At 42.5% G+C, this 26,186-nt stretch overlaps 1 protein-coding gene across 1 annotated transcript in view; it reads left to right on the plus strand.

The window, feature by feature from the left end:
* The window catches only part of shakB (shaking B), a 570,869-nt gene that overhangs the window by 282,336 nt on the left and 262,347 nt on the right, over nt 1–26,186 (plus strand). The window lies entirely within an intron of this gene.

Consider the following 26,186-nt stretch of genomic DNA (forward strand, 5'->3'; position numbering starts at 1 on the left):
TCTCTGCACCTATTTGCAGTTTGAAATTCCGAATTTTTATACCGAAAATAGGCCAATTACTGAGAGCGGCGGTGGGTCACATTTTGCCTAACCCTCCTGCAGTTTTCAAAATATCCCAAATATCCCAAATTCGATACTTGAGCCATAGTTTGGAGCCAAATTCTGGCTCTCTGCACCTATTCGCAGTTCGAAATTCCGAATTTTTATACCGAAAATGGGCCAATTACTGAAAGCGGCGGTGGGTCACATTTTGCCCATACCCCCCTGCAGTTTTCAAAATATCCCAAATATCCCAAATTCGATACCTGAGCCATATTTTAGAACCAAATTCTGGCTCTCTGTACCTATCCGCAGTTTGAAATTCCGACTTTTTATACCAAAAATAGGCCAATTACTGAAAACGGAGGTGGGTCACATTTTGCACAAACCCCCCTGCAGTTTTCAAAATATCCCAAATATCCCAAATTCGATACTTGAACCATAGTTTGGAGCCAAATTCTGGCTCTCTGCACCTATTCGCAGTTCGAAATTCCGACTTTTTATACCAAAAATAGGCCAATTACTGAGAGCGGCGGTGGGTCACATTTTGAGCAAACCCCCCTGCAGTTTTCAAAATATCCCAAAGATCCCTAATTCGATACCTGAGCCATATTTTGGAGGCAAATTCTGGCTCTCTGCACTTATTCGCAGTTTGAAATTCCGACTTTTTATACCGAAAATAGGCCAATTACTGAAAGCGGCGGTGGGTCACATTTTGCTAAAACCCCCTGCAGTTTTCAAAATATCCCAAATATCCCTAATTCGATACCTGAGCCATATTTTTGAGCCAAATTCTGGCTCTCTGCACCTATTCTCATTTTGAAATTCCAAATTTTTTTTACCGAAAATAGGCCTAATTACTGAAAGCTGCGGAAGGTAACATTTTGCCCAAACCCTCCTGCATTTTTCAAAATATCCCAAATATCCCAAATTCGATACCTGAGCCATATTTTGGAGCCAAATTCTGGCTTTCTGGACCTATTCGCAGTTTGAAATTCCGACTTTTTATACTGAAAATAGGCCAATTACAGAAAGCGGCGTTGGGTCACATTTTGCCCAAACCCCCCTGCAGTTTTCAAAAAAACCCAAATATCCCAAATTCGATACTTGAGCCATAGTTTGGAGCCAAATTCTGTCTCTCTGCACCTATTTGCAGTTTGAAATTCCGAATTTTTACACCGAAAATAGGCCAATTACTGAAAGCGGCGGTGGGTCACATTTTGCCCAAACTCCCCCTGCAGTTTTCAAAATATCCCAAATATTCCAAATTCGATACCTGAGCCATATTTTGGATCCAAATTCTGGCTCTCTGCACCTATTCGCAGTTTGAAATTCCGACTTTTTATACCGAAAATAGGCCAATTACTGAAAGCGGAGATGGGTCACATTTTGCCCAAACCCCCCTGCAGTTTTTAAAATATCCCAAATATACCAAATTCGATACTTGAACCATAGTTTGGAGCCAAATTCTGGCTCTCTGCACCTATTCGCAGTTCGAAATTCCGACTTTTTATACCGAAAATAGGCCAATTACTGAGAGCGGCGGTGGGTCACATTTTGCCCAAACCCCCCTACAGTTTTCAAAATATCCCAAATATCCCTAATTCGATACCTGAGCCATATTTTGGAGCCAAATTCTGGCTTTCTCCACTTATTCGCAGTTTGAAATTCCGAATTTTTATACTGAAAATAGGCCAATTACTGAAAGCGGCGGTGGGTCACATTTTGCCCAAACCCCCCCTGCAATTTTCAAAATATCCCAAATATCCCGAATTCGATACTTGAGCCATAGTTTGGAGCCAAATTCTTGCTCTCTGCACCTATTCGCAGTTCGAAATTCCGAATTTTTATACCGAAAATGGGCCAATTACTGAAAGCGGCGGTGGGTAACATTTTGCCCAAACCCCCCTGCAGTTTTCAAAATATCCCAAATATCCCAAATTCGATACCTGAGCCATATTTTGGAGCCAAATTCTGGCTCTCTGCACCTATCCGCAGTTTGAAATTCCGACTTTTTATACCGAAAATAGGCCAATTACTGAAAGCGGAGGTGGGTCACATTTTGCACAAACCCCCCCTGCAATTTTCAAAATATCCCAAATATCCCAAATTCGATACTTGAGCCATAGTTTGGAGCCAAATTCAGGCTCTCTGCACCTATTCGCAGTTCGAAATTCCTACTTTTTATACCGAAAATAGGCCAATTACTGAGAGCGGCGGTGGGTCACATTTTGCCCAAACCCCCCTGCAGTTTTCAAAATATCCCAAATATCCCAAATTCGATACCTGAGCCATATTTTGGAGCCAAATTCTGGCTCTCTGCACCTGTTCGCAGTTTGAACTTCCGAATTTTTATACTGAAAGAAGGCCAATTACTGAAAGCGGCGGTGGGTCACATTTTGCCCAAACCCCGCTGCAATTTTCAAAATATCCCAAATATCCCAAATTCGATACTTGAGCCATAGTTTGGAGCCAAATTCTGGCTCTCTGCTCCTATTCGCAGTTCGAAATTCCGAATTTTTATACTCAAAATGGGCCAATTACTGAAAGCAGCGGTGGGTCACATTTTGCACAAACCCCAGTGCAGTTTTCAAAATATCCCAAATATCCCAAATTCGATACCTGAGCCATATTTTGGAGCCAAATTCTGGCTCTCTGCACCTATCCGCAGTTTGAAATTCCGAATTTTTATACTGAAAATAGGCCAATTACTAAAAGCGGCGGTGGGTCACATTTTGCCCAAACCCCCCTACAATTTTCAAAATATCACAAATATTCCAAATTCGATACTTGAGCATTAGTTTGGAGCCAAATTCTGGCTCTCTGCACCTATTCGCAGTTTGAAATTCCGAATTTTTACACCGAAAATAGGCCAATTACTGAAAGCGGCGGTGGGTCACATTTTGCCCAAACTCCCCCTGCAGTTTTCAAAATATCTCAAATTCGATTCCTGAGCCATATTTTGGAGCCAAATTCTGGCTTTCTGCACCTATCCGCAGTTTGAAATTCCGACTTTTTATACCGAAAATAGGCCAATTACTGAAAGCGGAGGTGGGTCACATTTTGGCCAAACCCCGCCTGCAGTTTTTAAAATATCCCAAATATCCCAAATTCGATACTTGAACCATAGTTTGGAGCCAAATTCTGGCTCTTTGCACCTATTCGCAGTTCGAAATTCCGACTTTTTATACCGAAAATAGGCCAATTACTGAGAGCAGCGGTGGGTCACATTTTGCCCAAACCCCCCTGCATTTTTCAAAATATCCCAAATATCCCTAATTCGATACCTGAGCCATATTTTGGAGCCAAATTCTGGCTTTCTCCACTTATTCGCAGTTTGAAATTCCGAATTTTTATACTGAAAATAGGCCAATTACTGAAAGCGGCGGTGGGTCACATTTTGCATAAACCCCCCTGCAATTTTCAAAATATCCCAAATATCACGAATTCGATACTTGAGCCATAGTTTGGAGCCAAATTCTGGCTCTCTGCACCTATTCGCAGTTCGAAATTCCGAATTTTTATACCGAAAATGGGCCAATTACTGAAAGCGGCGGTGGGTCACATTTTGCCCAAACCCCCCTGCAGTTTTCAAAATATCCCAAATATCCCAAATTCGATACCTGAGCCATATTTTGGAGCCAAATTCTGGCTCTCTGCACCTATCCGCAATTTGAAATTCCGACTTTTTATACCGAAAATAGGCCAATTACTGAAAGTGGAGGTGGGTCAAATTTTGCACAAACCCCCCCCTGCAATTTTCAAAATATCCCAAATATCCCAAATTCGATACTTGAGCCATAGTTTGGAGCCAAATTCAGGCTCTCTGCACCTATTCGCAGTTCGAAATTCCGACTTTTTTTTACCGAAAATAGGCCAATTACTGAGAGCGGCGGTGGGTCACATTTTGCCCAAACACCCCCTGCAGTTTTCAAAATATCCCAAATATCCCAAATTCGATACCTGAGCCATATTTTGGAGCCAAATTCTGGCTCTCTGCACTTATTCGCAGTTTGAAATTCCGACTTTTTATACCGAAAATAGGCCAATTACTGAAAGCGGCGGTGGGTCACATTTTGCTAAAACCCCCTGCAGTTTTCAAAATATCCCAAATATCCCTAATTCGATACCTGAGCCATATTTTTGAGCCAAATTCTGGCTCTCTGCACCTATTCTCATTTTGAAATTCCAAATTTTTTTTACCGAAAATAGGCCTAATTACTGAAAGCTGCGGAAGGTAACATTTTGCCCAAACCCTCCTGCATTTTTCAAAATATCCCAAATATCCCAAATTCGATACCTGAGCCATATTTTGGAGCCAAATTCTGGCTTTCTGGACCTATTCGCAGTTTGAAATTCCGACTTTTTATACTGAAAATAGGCCAATTACTGAAAGCGGCGTTGGGTCACATTTTGCCCAAACCCCCCTGCAGTTTTCAAAAAAACCCAAATATCCCAAATTCGATACTTGAGCCATAGTTTGGAGCCAAATTCTGTCTCTCTGCACCTATTTGCAGTTTGAAATTCCGAATTTTTACACCGAAAATAGGCCAATTACTGAAAGCGGCGGTGGGTCACATTTTGCCCAAACTCCCCCTGCAGTTTTCAAAATATCCCAAATATTCCAAATTCGATACCTGAGCCATATTTTGGATCCAAATTCTGGCTCTCTGCACCTATTCGCAGTTTGAAATTCCGACTTTTTATACCGAAAATAGGCCAATTACTGAAAGCGGAGATGGGTCACATTTTGCCCAAACCCCCCTGCAGTTTTTAAAATATCCCAAATATACCAAATTCGATACTTGAACCATAGTTTGGAGCCAAATTCTGGCTCTCTGCACCTATTCGCAGTTCGAAATTCCGACTTTTTATACCGAAAATAGGCCAATTACTGAGAGCGGCGGTGGGTCACATTTTGCCCAAACCCCCCTACAGTTTTCAAAATATCCCAAATATCCCTAATTCGATACCTGAGCCATATTTTGGAGCCAAATTCTGGCTTTCTCCACTTATTCGCAGTTTGAAATTCCGAATTTTTATACTGAAAATAGGCCAATTACTGAAAGCGGCGGTGGGTCACATTTTGCCCAAACCCCCCCTGCAATTTTCAAAATATCCCAAATATCCCGAATTCGATACTTGAGCCATAGTTTGGAGCCAAATTCTTGCTCTCTGCACCTATTCGCAGTTCGAAATTCCGAATTTTTATACCGAAAATGGGCCAATTACTGAAAGCGGCGGTGGGTAACATTTTGCCCAAACCCCCCTGCAGTTTTCAAAATATCCCAAATATCCCAAATTCGATACCTGAGCCATATTTTGGAGCCAAATTCTGGCTCTCTGCACCTATCCGCAGTTTGAAATTCCGACTTTTTATACCGAAAATAGGCCAATTACTGAAAGCGGAGGTGGGTCACATTTTGCACAAACCCCCCCTGCAATTTTCAAAATATCCCAAATATCCCAAATTCGATACTTGAGCCATAGTTTGGAGCCAAATTCAGGCTCTCTGCACTTATTCGCAGTTCGAAATTCCTACTTTTTATACCGAAAATAGGCCAATTACTGAGAGCGGCGGTGGGTCACATTTTGCCCAAACCCCCCTGCAGTTTTCAAAATATCCCAAATATCCCAAATTCGATACCTGAGCCATATTTTGGAGCCAAATTCTGGCTCTCTGCACCTGTTCGCAGTTTGAACTTCCGAATTTTTATACTGAAAGAAGGCCAATTACTGAAAGCGGCGGTGGGTCACATTTTGCCCAAACCCCGCTGCAATTTTCAAAATATCCCAAATATCCCAAATTCGATACTTGAGCCATAGTTTGGAGCCAAATTCTGGCTCTCTGCTCCTATTCGCAGTTCGAAATTCCGAATTTTTATACTCAAAATGGGCCAATTACTGAAAGCAGCGGTGGGTCACATTTTGCACAAACCCCAGTGCAGTTTTCAAAATATCCCAAATATCCCAAATTCGATACCTGAGCCATATTTTGGAGCCAAATTCTGGCTCTCTGCACCTATCCGCAGTTTGAAATTCCGAATTTTTATACTGAAAATAGGCCAATTACTAAAAGCGGCGGTGGGTCACATTTTGCCCAAACCCCCCTACAATTTTCAAAATATCACAAATATTCCAAATTCGATACTTGAGCATTAGTTTGGAGCCAAATTCTGGCTCTCTGCACCTATTCGCAGTTTGAAATTCCGAATTTTTACACCGAAAATAGGCCAATTACTGAAAGCGGCGGTGGGTCACATTTTGCCCAAACTCCCCCTGCAGTTTTCAAAATATCTCAAATTCGATTCCTGAGCCATATTTTGGAGCCAAATTCTGGCTTTCTGCACCTATCCGCAGTTTGAAATTCCGACTTTTTATACCGAAAATAGGCCAATTACTGAAAGCGGAGGTGGGTCACATTTTGGCCAAACCCCGCCTGCAGTTTTTAAAATATCCCAAATATCCCAAATTCGATACTTGAACCATAGTTTGGAGCCAAATTCTGGCTCTTTGCACCTATTCGCAGTTCGAAATTCCGACTTTTTATACCGAAAATAGGCCAATTACTGAGAGCAGCGGTGGGTCACATTTTGCCCAAACCCCCCTGCATTTTTCAAAATATCCCAAATATCCCTAATTCGATACCTGAGCCATATTTTGGAGCCAAATTCTGGCTTTCTCCACTTATTCGCAGTTTGAAATTCCGAATTTTTATACTGAAAATAGGCCAATTACTGAAAGCGGCGGTGGGTCACATTTTGCATAAACCCCCCTGCAATTTTCAAAATATCCCAAATATCACGAATTCGATACTTGAGCCATAGTTTGGAGCCAAATTCTGGCTCTCTGCACCTATTCGCAGTTCGAAATTCCGAATTTTTATACCGAAAATGGGCCAATTACTGAAAGCGGCGGTGGGTCACATTTTGCCCAAACCCCCCTGCAGTTTTCAAAATATCCCAAATATCCCAAATTCGATACCTGAGCCATATTTTGGAGCCAAATTCTGGCTCTCTGCACCTATCCGCAATTTGAAATTCCGACTTTTTATACCGAAAATAGGCCAATTACTGAAAGTGGAGGTGGGTCAAATTTTGCACAAACCCCCCCCTGCAATTTTCAAAATATCCCAAATATCCCAAATTCGATACTTGAGCCATAGTTTGGAGCCAAATTCAGGCTCTCTGCACCTATTCGCAGTTCGAAATTCCGACTTTTTTTTACCGAAAATAGGCCAATTACTGAGAGCGGCGGTGGGTCACATTTTGCCCAAACACCCCCTGCAGTTTTCAAAATATCCCAAATATCCCAAATTCGATACCTGAGCCATATTTTGGAGCCAAATTCTGGCTCTCTGCACCTGTTCGCAGTTTGAACTTCCGACTTTTTATACTGAAAATAGGCCAATTACTGAAAGCGGCGGTGGGTCACATTTTGCCCAAACCCCCCTGCAATTTTCAAAATATCCCAAATATCCCAAATTCGATACTTGAGCCATAGTTTGGAGCCAAATTCTGGCTCTCTGCCCCTATTCGCAGTTTGAAAATCCGAATTTTTATACTCAAAATGGGCCAAATACTGAAAGCAGCGGTGGGTCACATTTTGCACAAACCCCAGTGCAGTTTTCAAAATATCCCAAATATCCCAAATTCGATACCTGAGCCATATTTTGGAGCCAAATTCTGGCTCTCTGCACCTATCCGCAGTTTGAAATTCCGACTTTTTATACTGAAAATAGGCCAATTACTTAAAGCGGCGGTGGGTCACATTTTGCCCAAACCCCCCTGCAATTTTCAAAATATCACAAATATTGCAAATTCGATACTTGAGCATTAGTTTGGAGCTAAATTCTGGCTCTCTGCACCTTTTCGCAGTTTGAAATTCCGAATTTTTATACTGAAAATAAGCCAATTACTGAAAGCGGCGGTGGGTCACATTTTGCATAAACCCCCCTGCAGTTTTCAAAATATCCCAAATATCCCAAATTCGATACCTGAGCCATATTTTTGAGCCAAGTTCTGGCTCTCTGCCCCTATTTGCAGTTTGAAATTCCGAGTTTTTGAACCGAAAATAGGCGAATTACTGAAAGCGGCGGTGGGTCACATTTTGCCCAAACCCCATTGCAGTTTTCAAAATATCCCAAATATCCCAAATTCGATACCTGAGCCATATTTTGGAGCCAAATTCTGTCTCTCTGCACCTATTCGCAGTTTGAAATTCCGAATTTTTATACCGAAAATAGGCCAATTACTGAAAGCGGCGTTGGGTCACATTTTGCCCAAACCCCCCTGCAATTTTCAAAATATCCAAAATATCCCAAATTCGATTTTTGAGCCATAGTTTAGAGCCAAATTCTGGCTCTCTGCAACTATTCGCAGTTCGAAATTCCGACTTTTTATACCGAAAATGGGCCAATTACTGAAAGCGGCGGTGGATCAAATTTTGCACAAACCCCCCTGCAGTTTTCAAAATATTCCAAATATCCCAAATTCGATATCTGCGCCATATTTTGGAGCCAAATTCTGGCTCTCTGCACCTATTCGCAGTTTGAAATTCCGAATTTTTATACCGAAAATAGGCCAATTACTGAAAGCGGCTGTGGGTCACATTTTGCCCAAACACTCCTGCAGTTTTCAAAATATCCCAAATATCCCAAATTCGATACCTGAGCCATATTTTGGAGCCAAATTCTGGCTCTCTGCACCTATTCGCAGTTTGAAATTCCGACTTTTTATACTGAAAATAGGCCAATTACTGAAAGCGTCGTTGGGCCACATTTTGCCCAAACCCCCCTGCAATTTTCAAAATATCCCAAATATCTCAAATTCGATTCTTGAGCCATAGTTTGGAGCCAAATTCTGGCACTTTACACCTATTCGCAGCTCGAAATTCCGACTTTTTATACCGAAAATAGGCCAATTACTGAAAGCGGCGGTGAGTAACATTTTACCCAAACCCCCCTGTAGTGTTCAAAATATCCCAAATAACCCAAATTCGATACCTGAGCTATATTTTGGAGCCAAATTCTGGCTCTCTGCACCTATCCGCAGTTTGAATTTCCGACTTTTTATATTGAAAAAAGGCCAATTACTGAGAGCGGCGGTGGGTCACATTTTCCCCAAACCCCCCTGCAGTTTTCAAAATATCCCAAATATCCCAAATTCGATACTTGAACGATAGTTTGGAGCCAAATTCTGGCTCTCTGCACTTATTCGCAGTTCGAAATTCCGACTTTTTATACCAAAAATAGGCCTATTACTTTAAGCGGCAGTGGGTCACATTTTGCCCAGACCCCCCTGCAATTTTCAAAATATCCCAAATATCCCAAATTCGATACTTGAGCCATAGTTTGGAGCCAAATTTTGGCTCTCTGCACCTATTTGCAGTTTGAAATTCCGAATTTTTATACCTAAAATAGGCCAATTACTGAAAGCGGCGGTGGGTCACATTTTGCCCAAACTCCCCCTGCAGTTTTCAAAATATCCCAAATTCGATACCTGAGCCATATTTTGGAGCCAAATTCTGGCTCTCTGCACCTATCCGCAGTTTGAAATTTCGACTTTTTATACCGAAAATAGGCCAATTACTGAATGCGGAGGTGGGTCACATTTTGCACAAACCCCTTCCTGCAATTTTCAAAATATCCCAAATATCCCAAATTCGATACTTGAGCCATAGTTTGGAGCCAAATTCAGGCTCTCTGCACCTATTCTCAGTTCGAAATTCCTACTTTTTATACCGAAAATAGGCCAATTACTGAGAGCGGCGGTGGGTCACATTTTGCCCAAACCCCCCTGCAGTTTTCAAAATATCCCAAATATCCCAAATTCGATACCTGAGCCATATTTTGGAGCCAAATTCAGGCTCTCTGCACCTGTTCGCAGTTTGAACTTCCGAATTTTTATACTGAAAGAAGGCCAATTACTGAAAGCGGCGGTGGGTCACATTTTGCCCAAACCCCCCTGCAATTTTCAAAATATCCCAAATATCCCAAATTCGATACTTGAGCCATAGTTTGGAGCAAAATTCTGGCTCTCTGCTCCTATTCGCAGTTCGAAATTCCGAATTTTTATACTCAAAATGGGCCAATTACTGAAAGCAGCGGTGGGTCACATTTTGCACAAACCCCAGTGCAGTTTTCAAAATATCCCAAATATCCCAAATTCGATACCTGAGCCATATTTTGGAGCCAAATTCTGGCTCTCTGCACCTATCCGCAGTTTGAAATTCCGAATTTTTATACTGAAAATAGGCCAATTACTAAAAGCGGCGGTGGGTCACATTTTGCCCAAACCCCCCTGCAATTTTCAAAATATCACAAATATTCCAAATTCGATACTTGAGCATTAGTTTGGAGCCAAATTCTGGCTCTCTGCACCTATTCGCAGTTTGACATTCCGAATTTTTACACCGAAAATAGGCCAATTACTGAGAGCAGCGGTGGGTCACATTTTGCCCAAACCCCCCTGCATTTTTCAAAATATCCCAAATATCCCTAATTCGATACCTGAGCCATATTTTGGAGCCAAATTCTGGCTTTCTCCACTTATTCGCAGTTTGAAATTCCGAATTTTTATACTGAAAATAGGCCAATTACTGAAAGCGGCGGTGGGTCACATTTTGCATAAACCCCCCTGCAATTTTCAAAATATCCCAAATATCCCGAATTCGATACTTGAGCCATAGTTTGGAGCCAAATTCTGGCTCTCTGCACCTATTCGCAGTTCGAAATTCCGAATTTTTATACCGAAAATGGGCCAATTACTGAAAGCGGCGGTGGGTCACATTTTGCCCAAACCCCCCTGCAGTTTTAAAATATCCCAAATATCCCAAATTCGATACCTGAGCCATATTTTGGAGCCAAATTCTGGCTCTCTGCACCTATCCGCAATTTGAAATTCCGACTTTTTATACCGAAAATAGGCCAATTACTGAAAGTGGAGGTGGGTCAAATTTTGCACAAACCCCCCCCTGCAATTTTCAAAATATCCCAAATATCCCAAATTCGATACTTGAGCCATAGTTTGGAGCCAAATTCAGGCTCTCTGCACCTATTCGCAGTTCGAAATTCCGACTTTTTTTTACCGAAAATTGGCCAATTACTGAGAGCGGCGGTGGGTCACATTTTGCCCAAACACCCCCTGCAGTTTTCAAAATATCCCAAATATCCCAAATTCGATACCTGAGCCATATTTTGGAGCCAAATTCTGGCTCTCTGCACCTGTTCGCAGTTTGAACTTCCGACTTTTTATACTGAAAATAGGCCAATTACTGAAAGCGGCGGTGGGTCACATTTTGCCCAAACACCCCTGCAATTTTCAAAATATCCCAAATATCCCAAATTCGATACTTGAGCCATAGTTTGGAGCCAAATTCTGGCTCTCTGCCCCTATTCGCAGTTTGAAAATCCGAATTTTAATACTCAAAATGGGCCAAATACTGAAAGCAGCGGTGGGTCACATTTTGCACAAACCCCAGTGCAGTTTTCAAAATATCCCAAATTCGATACCTGAGCCATATTTTGGAGCCAAATTCTGGCTCTCTGCACCTATCCGCAGTTTGAAATTCCGACTTTTTATACTGAAAATAGGCCAATTACTTAAAGCGGCGGTGGGTCACATTTTGCCCAAACCCCCCTGCAATTTTCAAAATATCACAAATATTGCAAATTCGATACTTGAGCATTAGTTTGGAGCTAAATTCTGGCTCTCTGCACCTATTCGCAGTTTGAAATTCCGAATTTTTATACTGAAAATAGGCCAATTACTGAAAGCGGCGGTGGGTCACATTTTGCATAAACCCCCCTGCAGTTTTCAAAATATCCCAAATATCCCAAATTCGATACCTGAGCCATATTTTTGAGCCAAATTCTGGCTCTCTGCCCCTATTTGCAGTTTGAAATTCCGAGTTTTTGAACCGAAAATAGGCGAATTACTGAAAGCGGCGGTGGGTCACATTTTGCCCAAACCCCATTGCAGTTTTCAAAATATCCCAAATATCCCAAATTCGATACCTGAGCCATATTTTGGAGCCAAATTCTGTCTCTCTGCACCTATTCGCAGTTTGAAATTCCGAATTTTTATACCGAAAATAGGCCAATTACTGAAAGCGGCGTTGGGTCACATTTTGCCCAAACCCCTCTGCAGTTTTCAAAATATCCCAAATATCCCAAATTCGATACTTGAACCATAGTTTGGAGCCAAATTCTGGCTCTCTGCACCTATTCGCAGTTCGAAATTCCGACTTTTTATACCAAAAATAGGCCAATTACTGAGAGCGGCGGTGGGTCACATTTTGCCCCAACCCCCCCCCCCCCTGCAGTTTTCAAAATATCCCAAAGATCCCTAATTCGATACCTGAGCCATATTTTGGAGGCAAATTCTGGCTCTCTGCACTTATTCGCAGTTTGAAATTCCGACTTTTTATACCGAAAATAGGCCAATTACTGAAAGCGGCGGTGGGTCACATTTTGCTAAAACCCCCTGCACTTTTCAAAATATCCCAAATATCCCTAATTCGATACCTGAGCCATATTTTTGAGCCAAATTCTGGCTCTCTGCACCTATTTGCAGTTTGAAATTCCGAGTTTTTGAACCGAAAATAGGCCAATTACTGAAAGTGGCGGTGGGTCACATTTTGCCCAAACCCCATTGCAGTTTTCAAAATATCCCAAATATCCCAAATTCGATACCTGATCCATATTTTGGAGCCAAATTCTGGCTCTCTGCACCTATTCGCAGTTTGAAATTCCGATTTTTTTTTACCGAAAATAGGCCAATTACTGAAAGCTGCGGTTGGTCACATTTTGCCCAAACCCCCCTGCAGTTTTAAAAATATCCTAAATATCCCAAATTCGATACTTGAGCCATAGTTTGGAGCCAAATTCTGGCTCTCTGCACCTATTCGCAGTTCAAAATTCCTACTTTTTATACCGAAAATGGGCCAATTACTGAAAGCGGCGGTGGGTCACATTTTGCCCAAACCCGCCTGCAGTTTTCAAAATATCCCAAATATCCCAAATTCAATACCTGAGCTATATTTTGGAGCCAAATTTTGGCTCTCTGCACCTATCCGCAGTTTGAAATTCCGACTTTTTATCCCAAAAATAGGCCAATTACTGAAAGCGGAGGTGGGTCACATTTTGCCCAAACCCCCTGCAGTTTTCAAAATATCCCAAATATCCCAAATTCGATACTTGAGCCATAGTTTGGAGCCAAATTCTGGCTCTCTGCACCTATTCGCAGTTCGAAATTCCGAATTTTTATACTCAAAATGGGCCAATTACTGAAAGCAGCGGTGGGTCACATTTTGCACAAACCCCAGTGCAGTTTTCAAAATATCCCAAATATCCCAAATTCGATACCTGAGCCATATTTTGGAGCCAACTTCTGGCTCTCTGCACCTATCCGCAGTTTGAAATTCCGACTTTTTATACCGAAAATATGCCAATTACTTAAAGCGACGATGGGTCACATTTTGCCCAAACCCCCCTGCAGTTTTCAAGATATCCCATATATCCCAAATTCGATACTTGAGCCATAGTTTGGAGCCAAATTCTGACTCTCTACTCTTATTCGCAGTTCGAAATTCCGAATTTTTATACCAAAAATAGGCCAATTACTGAAAGCGGCGGTGGGTCATATTTTGACCAAACCCCCCTGCAGTTTTCAAAATATCCCAAATATCCCAAATTCGATACTTGAGCCATAGTTTGGAGCCAAATTCTGGCTCCCTGCACCTATTCGCAGTTCGAAATTCCGACTTTTTATACCGAAAATAGGCCAATTACTGAAAGCGGCGGTGGGTCTCATTTTGCCCAAACCCCCCTGCAATTTTCAAAATATCACAAATATTCCAAATTCGATACTTGAGCAATAGTTTGGAGCAAATTCTGTCTCTCTGCACCTATTCGCAGTTTGAAATTCCGAATTTTTATACCGAAAATAGGCCAATTACTGAAAGCGGCGGTTGGTCACATTTTGCCCAAACCCTCCTGCAGTTTTCAAAATATCCAAAATATCCCAAATTCGATACCTGAGCCATATTTTGGAGCCAAATTCTGGCTCTCTGCACCTATTCGCAGTTTGAAATTCCGACTTTTTATACTGAAATTAGGCCAATTACTGAAAGCCGCGTTGGGTCACATTTTGCCCAAACCCCCCTGCAATTTTCAAAATATCCCAAATATCCCAAATTCGATTCTTGAGCCATAGTTTGGAGCCAAATTCTGGCTCTCTGCAACTATTCGCAGTTCGAAATTCCGACTTTTTATACCGAAAATAGGCCAATTACTGAAAGTGGCGGTGGGTAACATTTTGCCCAAACCCCCTGCAGTTTTCAAAATATTCCAAATATCCCAAATTCGATACCTGAGCCATATTTTGGAGGCAAATTCTGGCTCTCTGCACCTATTCGCAGTTTGAAGTTCCGACTTTTTATACTGAAAATAGGCCAATTACTGATAGCGGCGGTGGGTCACATTTTGCCCAAACCCCCCTGCAGTTTTCAAAATATCCTAAATATCCCTAATTCGATACCTGAGCCATATTTTGGAGGCAAATTCTGGCTCTCTGCACTTATTCGCAGTTTGAAATTCCGACTTTTTATACCGAAAATAGGCCAATTACTGAAAGCGGCGGTGGGTCACATTTTGCTAAAACCCCCTGCACTTTTCAAAATATCCCAAATATCCCTAATTCGATACCTGAGCCATATTTTTGAGCCAAATTCTGGCTCTCTGCACCTATTTGCAGTTTGAAATTCCGAGTTTTTGAACCGAAAATAGGCCAATTACTGAAAGTGGCGGTGGGTCACATTTTGCCCAAACCCCATTGCAGTTTTCAAAATATCCCAAATATCCCAAATTCGATACCTGATCCATATTTTGGAGCCAAATTCTGGCTCTCTGCACCTATTCGCAGTTTGAAATTCCGATTTTTTTTTACCGAAAATAGGCCAATTACTGAAAGCTGCGGTTGGTCACATTTTGCCCAAACCCTCCTGCAGTTTTAAAAATATCCTAAATATCCCAAATTCGATACTTGAGCCATAGTTTGGAGCCAAATTCTGGCTCTCTGCACCTATTCGCAGTTCAAAATTCCTACTTTTTATACCGAAAATGGGCCAATTACTGAAAGCGGCGGTGGGTCACATTTTGCCCAAACCCGCCTGCAGTTTTCAAAATATCCCAAATATCCCAAATTCAATACCTGAGCTATATTTTGGAGCCAAATTTTGGCTCTCTGCACCTATCCGCAGTTTGAAATTCCGACTTTTTATCCCAAAAATAGGCCAATTACTGAAAGCGGAGGTGGGTCACATTTTGCCCAAACCCCCTGCAGTTTTCAAAATATCCCAAATATCCCAAATTCGATACTTGAGCCATAGTTTGGAGCCAAATTCTGGCTCTCTGCACCTATTCGCAGTTCGAAATTCCGAATTTTTATACTCAAAATGGGCCAATTACTGAAAGCAGCGGTGGGTCACATTTTGCACAAACCCCAGTGCAGTTTTCAAAATATCCCAAATATCCCAAATTCGATACCTGAGCCATATTTTGGAGCCAACTTCTGGCTCTCTGCACCTATCCGCAGTTTGAAATTCCGACTTTTTATACCGAAAATATGCCAATTACTTAAAGCGACGATGGGTCACATTTTGCCCAAACCCCCCTGCAGTTTTCAAAATATCCCATATATCCCAAATTCGATACTTGAGCCATAGTTTGGAGCCAAATTCTGACTCTCTACTCTTATTCGCAGTTCGAAATTCCGAATTTTTATACCAAAAATAGGCCAATTACTGAAAGCGGCGGTGGGTCATATTTTGACCAAACCCCCCTGCAGTTTTCAAAATATCCCAAATATCCCAAATTCGATACTTGAGCCATAGTTTGGAGCCAAATTCTGGCTCCCTGCACCTATTCGCAGTTCGAAATTCCGAATTTTTATACCGAAAATAGGCCAATTACTGAAAGCGGCGGTGGGTCTCATTTTGCCCAAACCCCCCTGCAATTTTCAAAATATCACAAATATTCCAAATTCGATACTTGAGCAATAGTTTGGAGCAAATTCTGTCTCTCTGCACCTATTCGCAGTTTGAAATTCCGAATTTTTATACCGAAAATAGGCCAATTACTGAAAGCGGCGGTGGGTCACATTTTGCCCAAACCCTCCTGCAGTTTTCAAAATATCCAAAATATCCCAAATTCGATTCTTGAGCCATAGTTTGGAGCCAAATTCTGACTCTCTGCACTTATTCGCAGTTCGAAATTCCGAATTTTTATACTGAAAATAGGCCAATTACTGAAAGCGGCGGTGGGTCATATTTTGACCAAACCCCCCTGCAGTTTTCAAAATATCCCAAATATCTCAAATTCGATACTTGAGCCATAGTTTGGAGCCAAATTCTGGCTCTCTGCACCTATTCGTAGTTCGTAATACCGACTTTTTATATCGAAAAAAGGCCAATTACTGAGAGCGGCGGTGGGTCACATTTTGCCCAAACCCCCCTGCAGTTTTCAAAATATCCCAAAGATCCCAAATTCGATACCTGAGCCATATTTTGGAGCCAAATTCTGGCTCTCTGCACCTATTCGCAGTTTGAAATTCCGACTTTTTATACTGAAAATAGGAAAATTACTGAGAGCGGCGGTGGGTCACATTTTGCCCAAACCCCCCTGCAGTTTTCAAAATATCCCAAATATCCCAAATTCGATACTTGAGCCATAGTTTGGAGCCAAATTTTGGCTCTCTGCACCTATTTGCAGTTTGAAATTCCGAATTTTTATACCGAAAATAGGCCAATTACTGAAAGCGGCGGTGGGTCACATTTTGCCCAAACTCCCCTGTAGTTTTCAAAATATCCCAAATATCCCAAATTCGATACCTGAGCCATATTTTGGAGCCAAATTCTGGCTCTCTGCACCTATCCGCAGTTTGAAATTCCGAATTTTATACCGAAAATAGGCCAATTACTGAAAGCGGCGGTGGGTCATATTTTGCCCAAACCCCCCTGCAGTTTTCAAAACATCCCAAATATCCCAAATTCGATACCTGAGCCATATTTTGGAGTCAAATTCTGGCTCTCTGCACCTATTTGCAGTTTGAAATTCCGAATTTTTATACCGAAAATAGGCCAATTACTGAAAGCGGCGGTGGGTAACATTTTGCCCAAACCCCCCTGCAGTTTTCAAAATATCCCAAATATCCCAAATTCGATACCTGAGCTATATTTTTGAGCCAAATTCTGGATCTCTGCACCTATTTGCAGTTTGAAATTCCGACTTTTTGAACCGAAAATAGGCCATTTACTGAAAGCGGCGGTGGGTCACATTTTGCCCAAACCCCCCTGCAGTTTTCAAAATATTCCAAATATCCCAAATTTGATACCTGAGCCATATTTTGAAGCCAAATTCTGGCTCTCTGCACCTATTCGCAGTTTGAAATTCCGACTTTTTATACTGAAAATAGGCCAATTACTGAAAGCGGCGGTGGGTCACATTTTGCCCAAACCCCCCTGCAATTTTCAAAATATCCCAAATATCCCAAATTCGATTCTTGAGCCATAGTTTGGAGCCAAATTCTTGCTCTCTACACCTATTCGCAGTTCGAAATTCCGACTTTTTATACCGAAAATGGGCCAATTACTGAAAGCGGCGGTGGGTCACATTTTGCCCAAACCCCCCTGCAGTTTTCAAAATATATCAAATATCCCAAATTCGATACCTGAGCCATATTTTGGAGCCAAATTCTGGCTCTCTGCACCTATTCGCAGTTTGAAATTCCGACATTTTATACTGAAAATAGGCCAATTACTGAAAGCGGCGGTGGGTCACATTTTGCCCAAAGCCCCCTGCAGTTTTCAAAATATCCCAAATATCCCAAATTCGATACTTGAGCCATAGTTTGGAGCCAAATTTTGGCTCTCTGCACCTATTTGCAGTTTGAAATTCCGAATTTTTATACCGAAAATAGGCCAATTACTGAAAGCGGCGGTGGGTAACATTTTGCCCAAACCCCCCTGCAGTTTTCAAAATATCCCAAATATCCCAAATTCGATACCTGAGCCATATTTTGAAGCCAAATTCTGGCTCTCTGCACCTATCCGCAGTTTGAAATTCCGACTTTTTATACCGAAAATAGGCCAATTACTGAAAGCGGCGGTGGGTCACATTTTGCCCTAGGGGATAGTGGGTGTTCCAGATGCTGGTGGGAGAGTGTGAGGGGCCAGTGGGTGTTCCAGGACGCTCGTGGGAGAGTGAGAGGGGCCAGTGGATGTTCCAGGACGCTGGTGGGAGAGTGAAAGGGGCCAGTGGATGTTCCTGGACGCTTGTGGGAGAGTGAGAGGAGCCAGTGGGTGTTCCTGGACGCTGGTCTGGAGTGTAAGGGACAATAGCAATAGTAGAGAAAGAGTATATTGGTCCATATGTTGTCTCAGGAGAGTGGAGAGACAGTGAGGACCAGAGCACTCAGACCAGCCTCGGGACAGCCCTTCTCACCTCATTACTCCTCAGCCACGCCTTCTCAGTGCTTCTGCTTGCACCTATCACTCAAAACATCTTCCCCTGTCTCTCTCTATTTTACCGAGACTTGAGTTTATTTGTAATAGAATTTAATTTCTAAATTAAATCTACATGGCGAGTAGTCCAGTGCAGTCACGACGGATCACGACTAGTCATTGAATACAGTTTTTCTACATTGTCCAGAAGTTGAAGGTAGAAGCGAGCAGGCTTTACAAAAAGTGATGCATACATATGATATTAATAATCTCGTGATTCTGCAAGTTTTGCAATCACTGCTGTCGGTCAGAAACGAGATAAGAGTTAAGGATTTAAGATTATTGACCGAGTTGCTTGCAAGTGTCAACTTTTCATTTGTCTTGACTTTCTTTGTTATCTCATATGTTTGTCTGACTCTCTCTCTCTCTCTCTTTCTCTCTCTCTCTCTCTCTTTCTCTCTCTCTCTGCTTTCTCACCCCCTGTCTTGTTTTTTCCTCCCTGTCTTCATAACTCCCTAAAGTTACTTTTTTCCCTTTATTTTATTAGTATATTTCTCTGGATTTGGTCACTCTCTATCTTTTCTGTATTTGGCTTTAACTCTATGTCTTTGTTTTATCTTATTACTCCATATATTTCTCTACCTGTCTTTCTACATTCGTGCAGTTCTCTCTCTCTCTTTTCCTGATTTTCACACTTTTTTTATCAATTCTTTTCTCACCTTCTCTTTCTACATATTCTTTAATTTGTTTATCGTACTGTGCATAAATTTGATTTTTTTATATCCTGCTTTTATACTTATATCTCTAACTATCTTTACTGTCATGCGTATCTCTTACTATTAATGCTTTTTATGCTTATAATTATCTGTTTCTACATTTTTCTCCGTTCCTTTCTCTATCTCTCACTGCTCTCTTTCTCTCTACTTGCAGAGAGAGAATTACTAAATGAATCATAGTGAATATAATTCAAAATCTATAAATAAATAGAAATCAGGGAATATAATTACAAATGTATATAAATGGAATACTGTGAATTTAACTTCAATTTCATATAAATGAAATCAAGTAAATATAAATCAAAATCTATATAAATTGAGTTCCTGTTTAGTCCAGCAATTATTGTAATGCTTTGAATAAATTGTTGCGAATAAAGCTTCTAATCATAAAAATCTTGGTTGCTCTTTCCTATTTTTTTAAATTATTCTGAAATTTTCAATTAAATTAAACGATCATAAATTTCTAACCACAAAACTTCCAAATGTCCTTGTTATACACACACACACACACACATTATATATATATATATATATATATATATATATATATATATATATATATATATATATATATATATATATATATATATATATATATATAGATATTGTTTGACTTCATACAATACTGTATAATACCGGTCCTGGCGGTCTTGTATATTCGTTTAACAATAACTATTTTATCTGAAGTTCGGAATTGTTGGTCAAATGTTCCGTAATTTTCCACAGCCAGCATTCGCGTCAGTTGTTTAATGAAAATGGTATTTGTTTTAGTTTTGTTTTGCAATTTGTTTTGACTAATAAGAACCTAGCACAAGGATTCGTAAAGCACTTACGCGACCACTCACGAAACCTGTAGATCTTTTCTCAATCATTTGTTTTCATTTATTAAGCAGTTTTATGAGCACCGAGGCGCTATACGACGTTGTTTATAACAATAATAACCTCTGGTTATGATGTTTCTAATCTCGCAAACGGTTTAATAAATGTAAACAAAGCCGCCATGATTGTGAAAAGATGTACAGGTTTCGTGGTGGATGCGTAAATGCTTGATAAATCCTAGCACAGAATTTTGCATTTTCTTCAACTAATGGCAATGTTTAAACATGGCGCTGACAACAAACTAACTGAAAATTGTCTATGTTAAGGAAAGTTTAATTGATTTGTGATGTGCTTTTTCTGTACGTGGAGACAGTGGGTGTTCTGGTACCATCCCCACCCTGTACGTGGGTGTTCTGGTACCGTCCCTACCCTGTACGTGGAGACAGTGGGTGTTCTGGTACCATCCCCACCCTGTACGTGGGGACAGTGGGTGTTCTGGTACCGTCCCCACCCTGTACGTGGAGACAGTGGGGTAAGAAACCCGATTAAGTTTTTGTGGTCCTCCAAGCCAGTGACGGATGGAGGGTTTCCCACCGTTCGTGAATCGAGGAATGTTTTGTGTAACGTACAACACAAGACGAGAGATCACGCCTCTCGTAAATAAGGACAGTGGAGGCGACTGCTTCAGAGCTGCACCTCGGACCTCACAGTACCTACCCTCACCATCCTTAGTCTCCGTCAACACAGCCCCCGTCAACAGTCTCCTAGGCCCCGTCAACACAGCCCTCAGGCCCCGTCATCAGTCTCCTGGGCCCCATCAACACAGCGCCCAGGCCCCGTCATCAGTCTCCTGGGCCCCGTCAACACAGCCCCCAGGCCCCGTCATCAGTCTCGTGGGCCCCGTCAACACAGCCCCCAGGCCCCGTCAACAGTCTCCTAGGCCCCGTCAACACAGCCCCCAGGCCCCGTCATCAGTCTCCTGGGCCCCGTCAACACCGCCCCCAGGCCCCGTCAACAGTCTCCTGGGCCCCGTCAACACAGCCCCCAGGCCCCGTCAACAGTCTCCTAGGCCCCTTCAACAGTCTCCTAGGCCCCGTCATCACAGTCTTTCGTTCCCCCTTCACAATCTCCCTGTCATATTCGACCTCTCTTAAGTCCAAAAGGGTTCAGGTATATCGTTGAAAAACTGGAACAGTACTGCCTCCCACAGTGCATTAAACCTCAGAGACCCCTCAGGAAAATTAAGAGTGTCCTGCCTTGTATGGACGATACAGCAACGGTATGGCATATTCCCGATTCGATCCCTAACTGTCATGAGTGGTTGGGTACCGTTCCTTCCCTCCGTCCTATCCCAACTCGTTTTCATTATATCCCCCTTTCCTAGTTCTGAATAGTCATACTGGTTTAGTGATTTCTCATCATAATTAATTTAACTTACCCCTCTTTGTATTGTATTTACCCTTCTTTGTATTACCAATATAACACCAAGTCTTTTCTCGTATGACGAGGGAAATATTCCACCTCACACAACCCACAGTGGGCAAATATCATGTAACATGTGGCACCCTCAAAGCTGAAGCTTGAGTTCAGTTCCCTAGGAGCGAGTGCCATCAAGGCTCCCCCTTCCCTAGGAGCGAGTGAAACCAAGGCGACCCCTTCCCTAGGAGCGAGTACCACCAAGGCGGCCCCTTCCCTAGGAGCGAGTGAAACCAAGGCGACCCCTTCCCTAGGAGCGAGTACCACCAAGGCTCCCCCTTCCCTAGGAGCGAGTGCCATCAAGGCTCCCCCTTCCCTAGGAGCGAGTACCACCAAGGCTCCCCCGTCCCTAGGAGCGAGTACCACCAAGGCGGCCCCTTCCCTAGGAGCGAGTACCACCAAGGCTCCCCCGTCCCTAGGAGCGAGTACCACCAAGGCTCCCCCTTCCCTAGGAGCGAGTGCCACCAAGGCTCCCCCTTCCCTAGGAGCGAGTACCACCAAGGCTCCCCCGTTCCTAGGAGCGAGTACCACCAAGGCTCCCCCGTCCCTAGGAGCGAGTGCCACCAAGGCTCCCCCTTCCCTAGGAGCGAGTACCACCAAGGCTCCCCCGTCCCTTGGAGCGAGTACCACCAAGGCTCCCCCTTCCCTAGGAGCGAGTGCCACCAAGGTTCCCCCTTCCCTAGGAGCGACATAAGTTTTTTTCTGACTTCTAATGGAGGTCTCCTAGGCTGGCTCTCAATTTTTCCTCACGCTATTTGCATTTTAATGAAGGCATATTTTGTGAAGTGGCTGGCGACGTCTCCTGCTTTTCTGCGATATAAAATATTACGTAATTATTTTCCCCTGTGGAACTGTCAATTTTACTTTGCGTTTAACAGCAACGGCAAAAATAGCTTCCAATTTCTTTGCTTCCTATTCGGTTAATCTGTATCTGTACTGTTATGTACAAATTCCCAATAGCAGCTGCCTATGACAACCGCTTCTCAAGCTCACTAATACATGTCAACAATGTCATGTCATCATAATAAAAAAGCAAGAAAAAAACATGGTGTTGAGACGTTCCTTACATGGTGAAAAAACAGAACCAATCAAATGTTCGAAAAAAATGCTGGGGGAAAAATATTCCTAATAGGGGATTCATCCAGTTTAATATGATCATAAATTTCCATTACTCTGGGGCTATCAACTAGTCATGGGATAGTGGATGAGGCGAGGGGGGGGGAGTGGTTGAGTGGAGGGGATACAGTGTGTGTTGAATAGACACAAGATACAGTGTGAGCTGGACACAAGATACAGTGTAAGCTGGACACACAAGATACAGTGTAAGATGGACACAAGATACAGTGTAAGCTGGACACAAGATACAGTGTGAGCTGGACACAAAAAGTACAGTGTAAGCTGGACACAAGATACAGTGTAAGCTGGACACACAAGATACAGTGTAAGATGGACACAAGATACAGTGTAAGCTGGACACACAAGATACAGTGTAAGCTGGACACAAGATACAGTGTAAGCTGGACACACAAGATACAGTGTAAGATGGACACAAGATACAGTGTGAGCTGGACACAAGATACAGTGTAAGCTGAACACAAGATACAGTGTGAGTTGGACACAAGATACAGTGTAAGCTGGACATACAAGATACAGTGTAAGATGGACACAAGATACAGTGTAAGCTGGACACAAAAAGTACAGTGTAAGCTGGACACAAGATACAGTGTAAGCTGGAAACAAGATACAGTGTGAGCTGGACACAAGATACAGTGTAATCTTGACACAAGATACAGTGTAAGCTGGACACACAAGATACAGTGTGAGCTGGACACACGATACAGTGTAATCTTGACACAAGATACAGTGTAAGCTGGACACAAGATACAGTGTGAGCTGGACACAAGATACAGTGTAAGCTGGACACAAGATACAGTGTGAGCTGGACACAAGATACAGTGTAAGCTGGACACAAGATACAGTGTAAGCTGGACACACGATACAGTGTAAGCTGGACACAAGATACAGTGTGAGCTGGACACACGATACAGTGTAAGCTGGACACAAGATACAGTGTGAGCTGGACACAAGATACAGTGTGAGCTGGACACAAGGTACAGTGTAAGCTGGACACAAGATACAGTGTAAGCTGGACACAAGATACAGTGTGAGCTGGACACAAGATACAGTGTAAGCTGGACACAAGATATAGTGTGAGCTGGATACAAGATACAGTGTAAGCTGGACACAAGATACAGTGTAAGCTGGACACAAGATACAGTGTAAGCTGGACACAAGATACAGTGTAAGCTGGACACATGATACAGTGTAAGCTGGACACAAGATATAGTGTGAGCTGGACACAAGATATAGTGTAAGCTGGACACAAGATATAGTGTGAGCTGGACACAAGATACAGTGTAAGCTGGACACAAGATACAGTGTGAGCTGGACACAAGATACAGTGTGAGCTGGACACAAGATATAGTGTAAGCTGGACACAAGATACAGTGTAAGCTGGACACAAGATACAGTGTGAGCTGGACACAAGATACAATGTAAGTTGGACACACGATATAGTGTAAACTGGACACAAGATACAGTGTAAGCTGGACACAAGATACAGTGTAAGCTGGACACAAGATACAGTGTGAGCTGGACACAAGATACAATGTAAGTTGGACACACGATATAGTGTAAACTGGACACAAGATACAGTCCAAGCTAGACACAAGATACAGTGCGAGCTGGACACAGTGGCTGCCTTAAGCGTGGTTAGATGGCCCTCGTACCCTGGATGGTCGTCTTTAAGCGTCGACCTCGTTGGCAAGCCGCTCACCCCGGCATCGTAATTGTTCACTGCTTCTATGTTTAGACCAGCTAAGCCTACTTAAATGGTACGAGATCTCACGCTTAAATAAAGGTCTTTGTTCATACATACATGTGAGTGAGTGTGTGTGTGTGTGTGTGTGTGTGTGTGTGTGTGTGTGTGTGTGGGTGTGTGTGTGTGTGTGTGTGTGGGTGTGTGTGTGTGTGTGTGTGTGTGTGTGTGTGTGTGTGTGTGTGTGTGTGTGTGTGTGTGTGTGTGTGGGTGTGTGTGTGTGTGTGTGTGTGTGTGTGTGGGTGTGTGTGTGTGTGGGTGGGTGTGTGTGTGTGTGTGTGTGTGTGTGTGTGTGTGTGTGTGTGTGTGTGTGGGTGTGTGTGTGTGTGTGTGTGTGTGTGTGTGTGTGTGTGTGTGTGTGTGGGTGTGTGTGTGTGTGTGTGTGGGTGTGTGTGTGTGTGTGTGGGTGGGTGTGTGTGTGTGTGTGTGTGTGTGTGTGTGTGTGTGTGGGTGTGTGTGTGTGTGTGTGTGTGTGTGTGTGTGTGTGTGTGTGTGTGTGTGTGTGTGTACTCACCTAATTGTACTTAGCTAATTGTGCTTGCGGGGGTTGAGCTCTGGCTCTTTGGTCCCGCCTCTCAACCGTCAATCAACTGGTGTACAGATTCCTGAGCCTACTGGGCTCTGTCATATCTACATTTGAAACTGTGTATGGAGTCAGCCTCCACCACATCACTGCCTAATGCATTCCATTTACTAACTACTCTGACACTGAAAAAGTTCTTTCTAATGTCTCTGTGGCTCATTTGGGTACTCAGCTTCCACCTGTGTCCCCTTGTTCGCGTCCCACCAGTGTTGAATAGTTCATCCTTGTTTACCCGGTCGATTCCCCTGAGGATTTTGTAGGTTGTGATCATATCCCCTCTTACTCTTCTGTCTTCCAGTGTCTGTCTTCTGTCTTCTGTGTGTGTGTAGGTGTGTGTGTGTGTGTGTGTGTGTGTGTGTGTGTGTGTGTGTGTGTGTGTGTGTGTGTGTCTGTGGTAACATTATCAGACACCATCGTTATATAAAAAGTGTATATAAACCCCCCACAAATATATTGTCGAGCGTGCATTTATATTCTAATGTTGATAGTTTGCAAAAAAAAAAAGTATGTATTTCTATACATGAACGAAACTATACCATTGCAAAGCCAGAATTTCTTGATCATGATAATCATACATAGTTCAGGTATAAACTACTATAGAAACTGGTAATAAAATCAATGTCACACTGACAGATTATACAATATATGACTGTCATTGTACAGATACAAATAAAAGAACGAAAACATTTTGCAAGAAATTTTTAAAATATTGAACCACTTCAAAACCGCTAAATGCAAATGTAACTTTTACATATGAAAACATTGTACGAAATTACAAAGGTAAAAATGGCCCGAGAGCAGAAATGGGAGGTATATATATATTGAATGTGTTATGCACAATGAAATCACAATAACGTGATTGATCTATGAGAATCACTCTGGAGCAGGACGGTGGCATCGAACCTGCGTCAGGGGATAAAGTGCGGCGTCTGAGCTGACACCAGCACTCTGGTTCGATCCATGAGGTGATCCAGTAACGCTGATTCGATCCATTAGATGATCCAGTAACGCTGATTCGATCCATGAGATGATCCAGCAACGCTGATTCGATCCATGAGGTGATCCAGTAACGCTGATTCGATCCATGAGGTGATCCAGTAACGCTGATTCGATC

Source organism: Procambarus clarkii, chromosome 20 (assembly GCF_040958095.1).
Source record: "Procambarus clarkii isolate CNS0578487 chromosome 20, FALCON_Pclarkii_2.0, whole genome shotgun sequence".
Classification (NCBI taxonomy): Eukaryota; Metazoa; Arthropoda; class Malacostraca; order Decapoda; family Cambaridae; genus Procambarus; species Procambarus clarkii.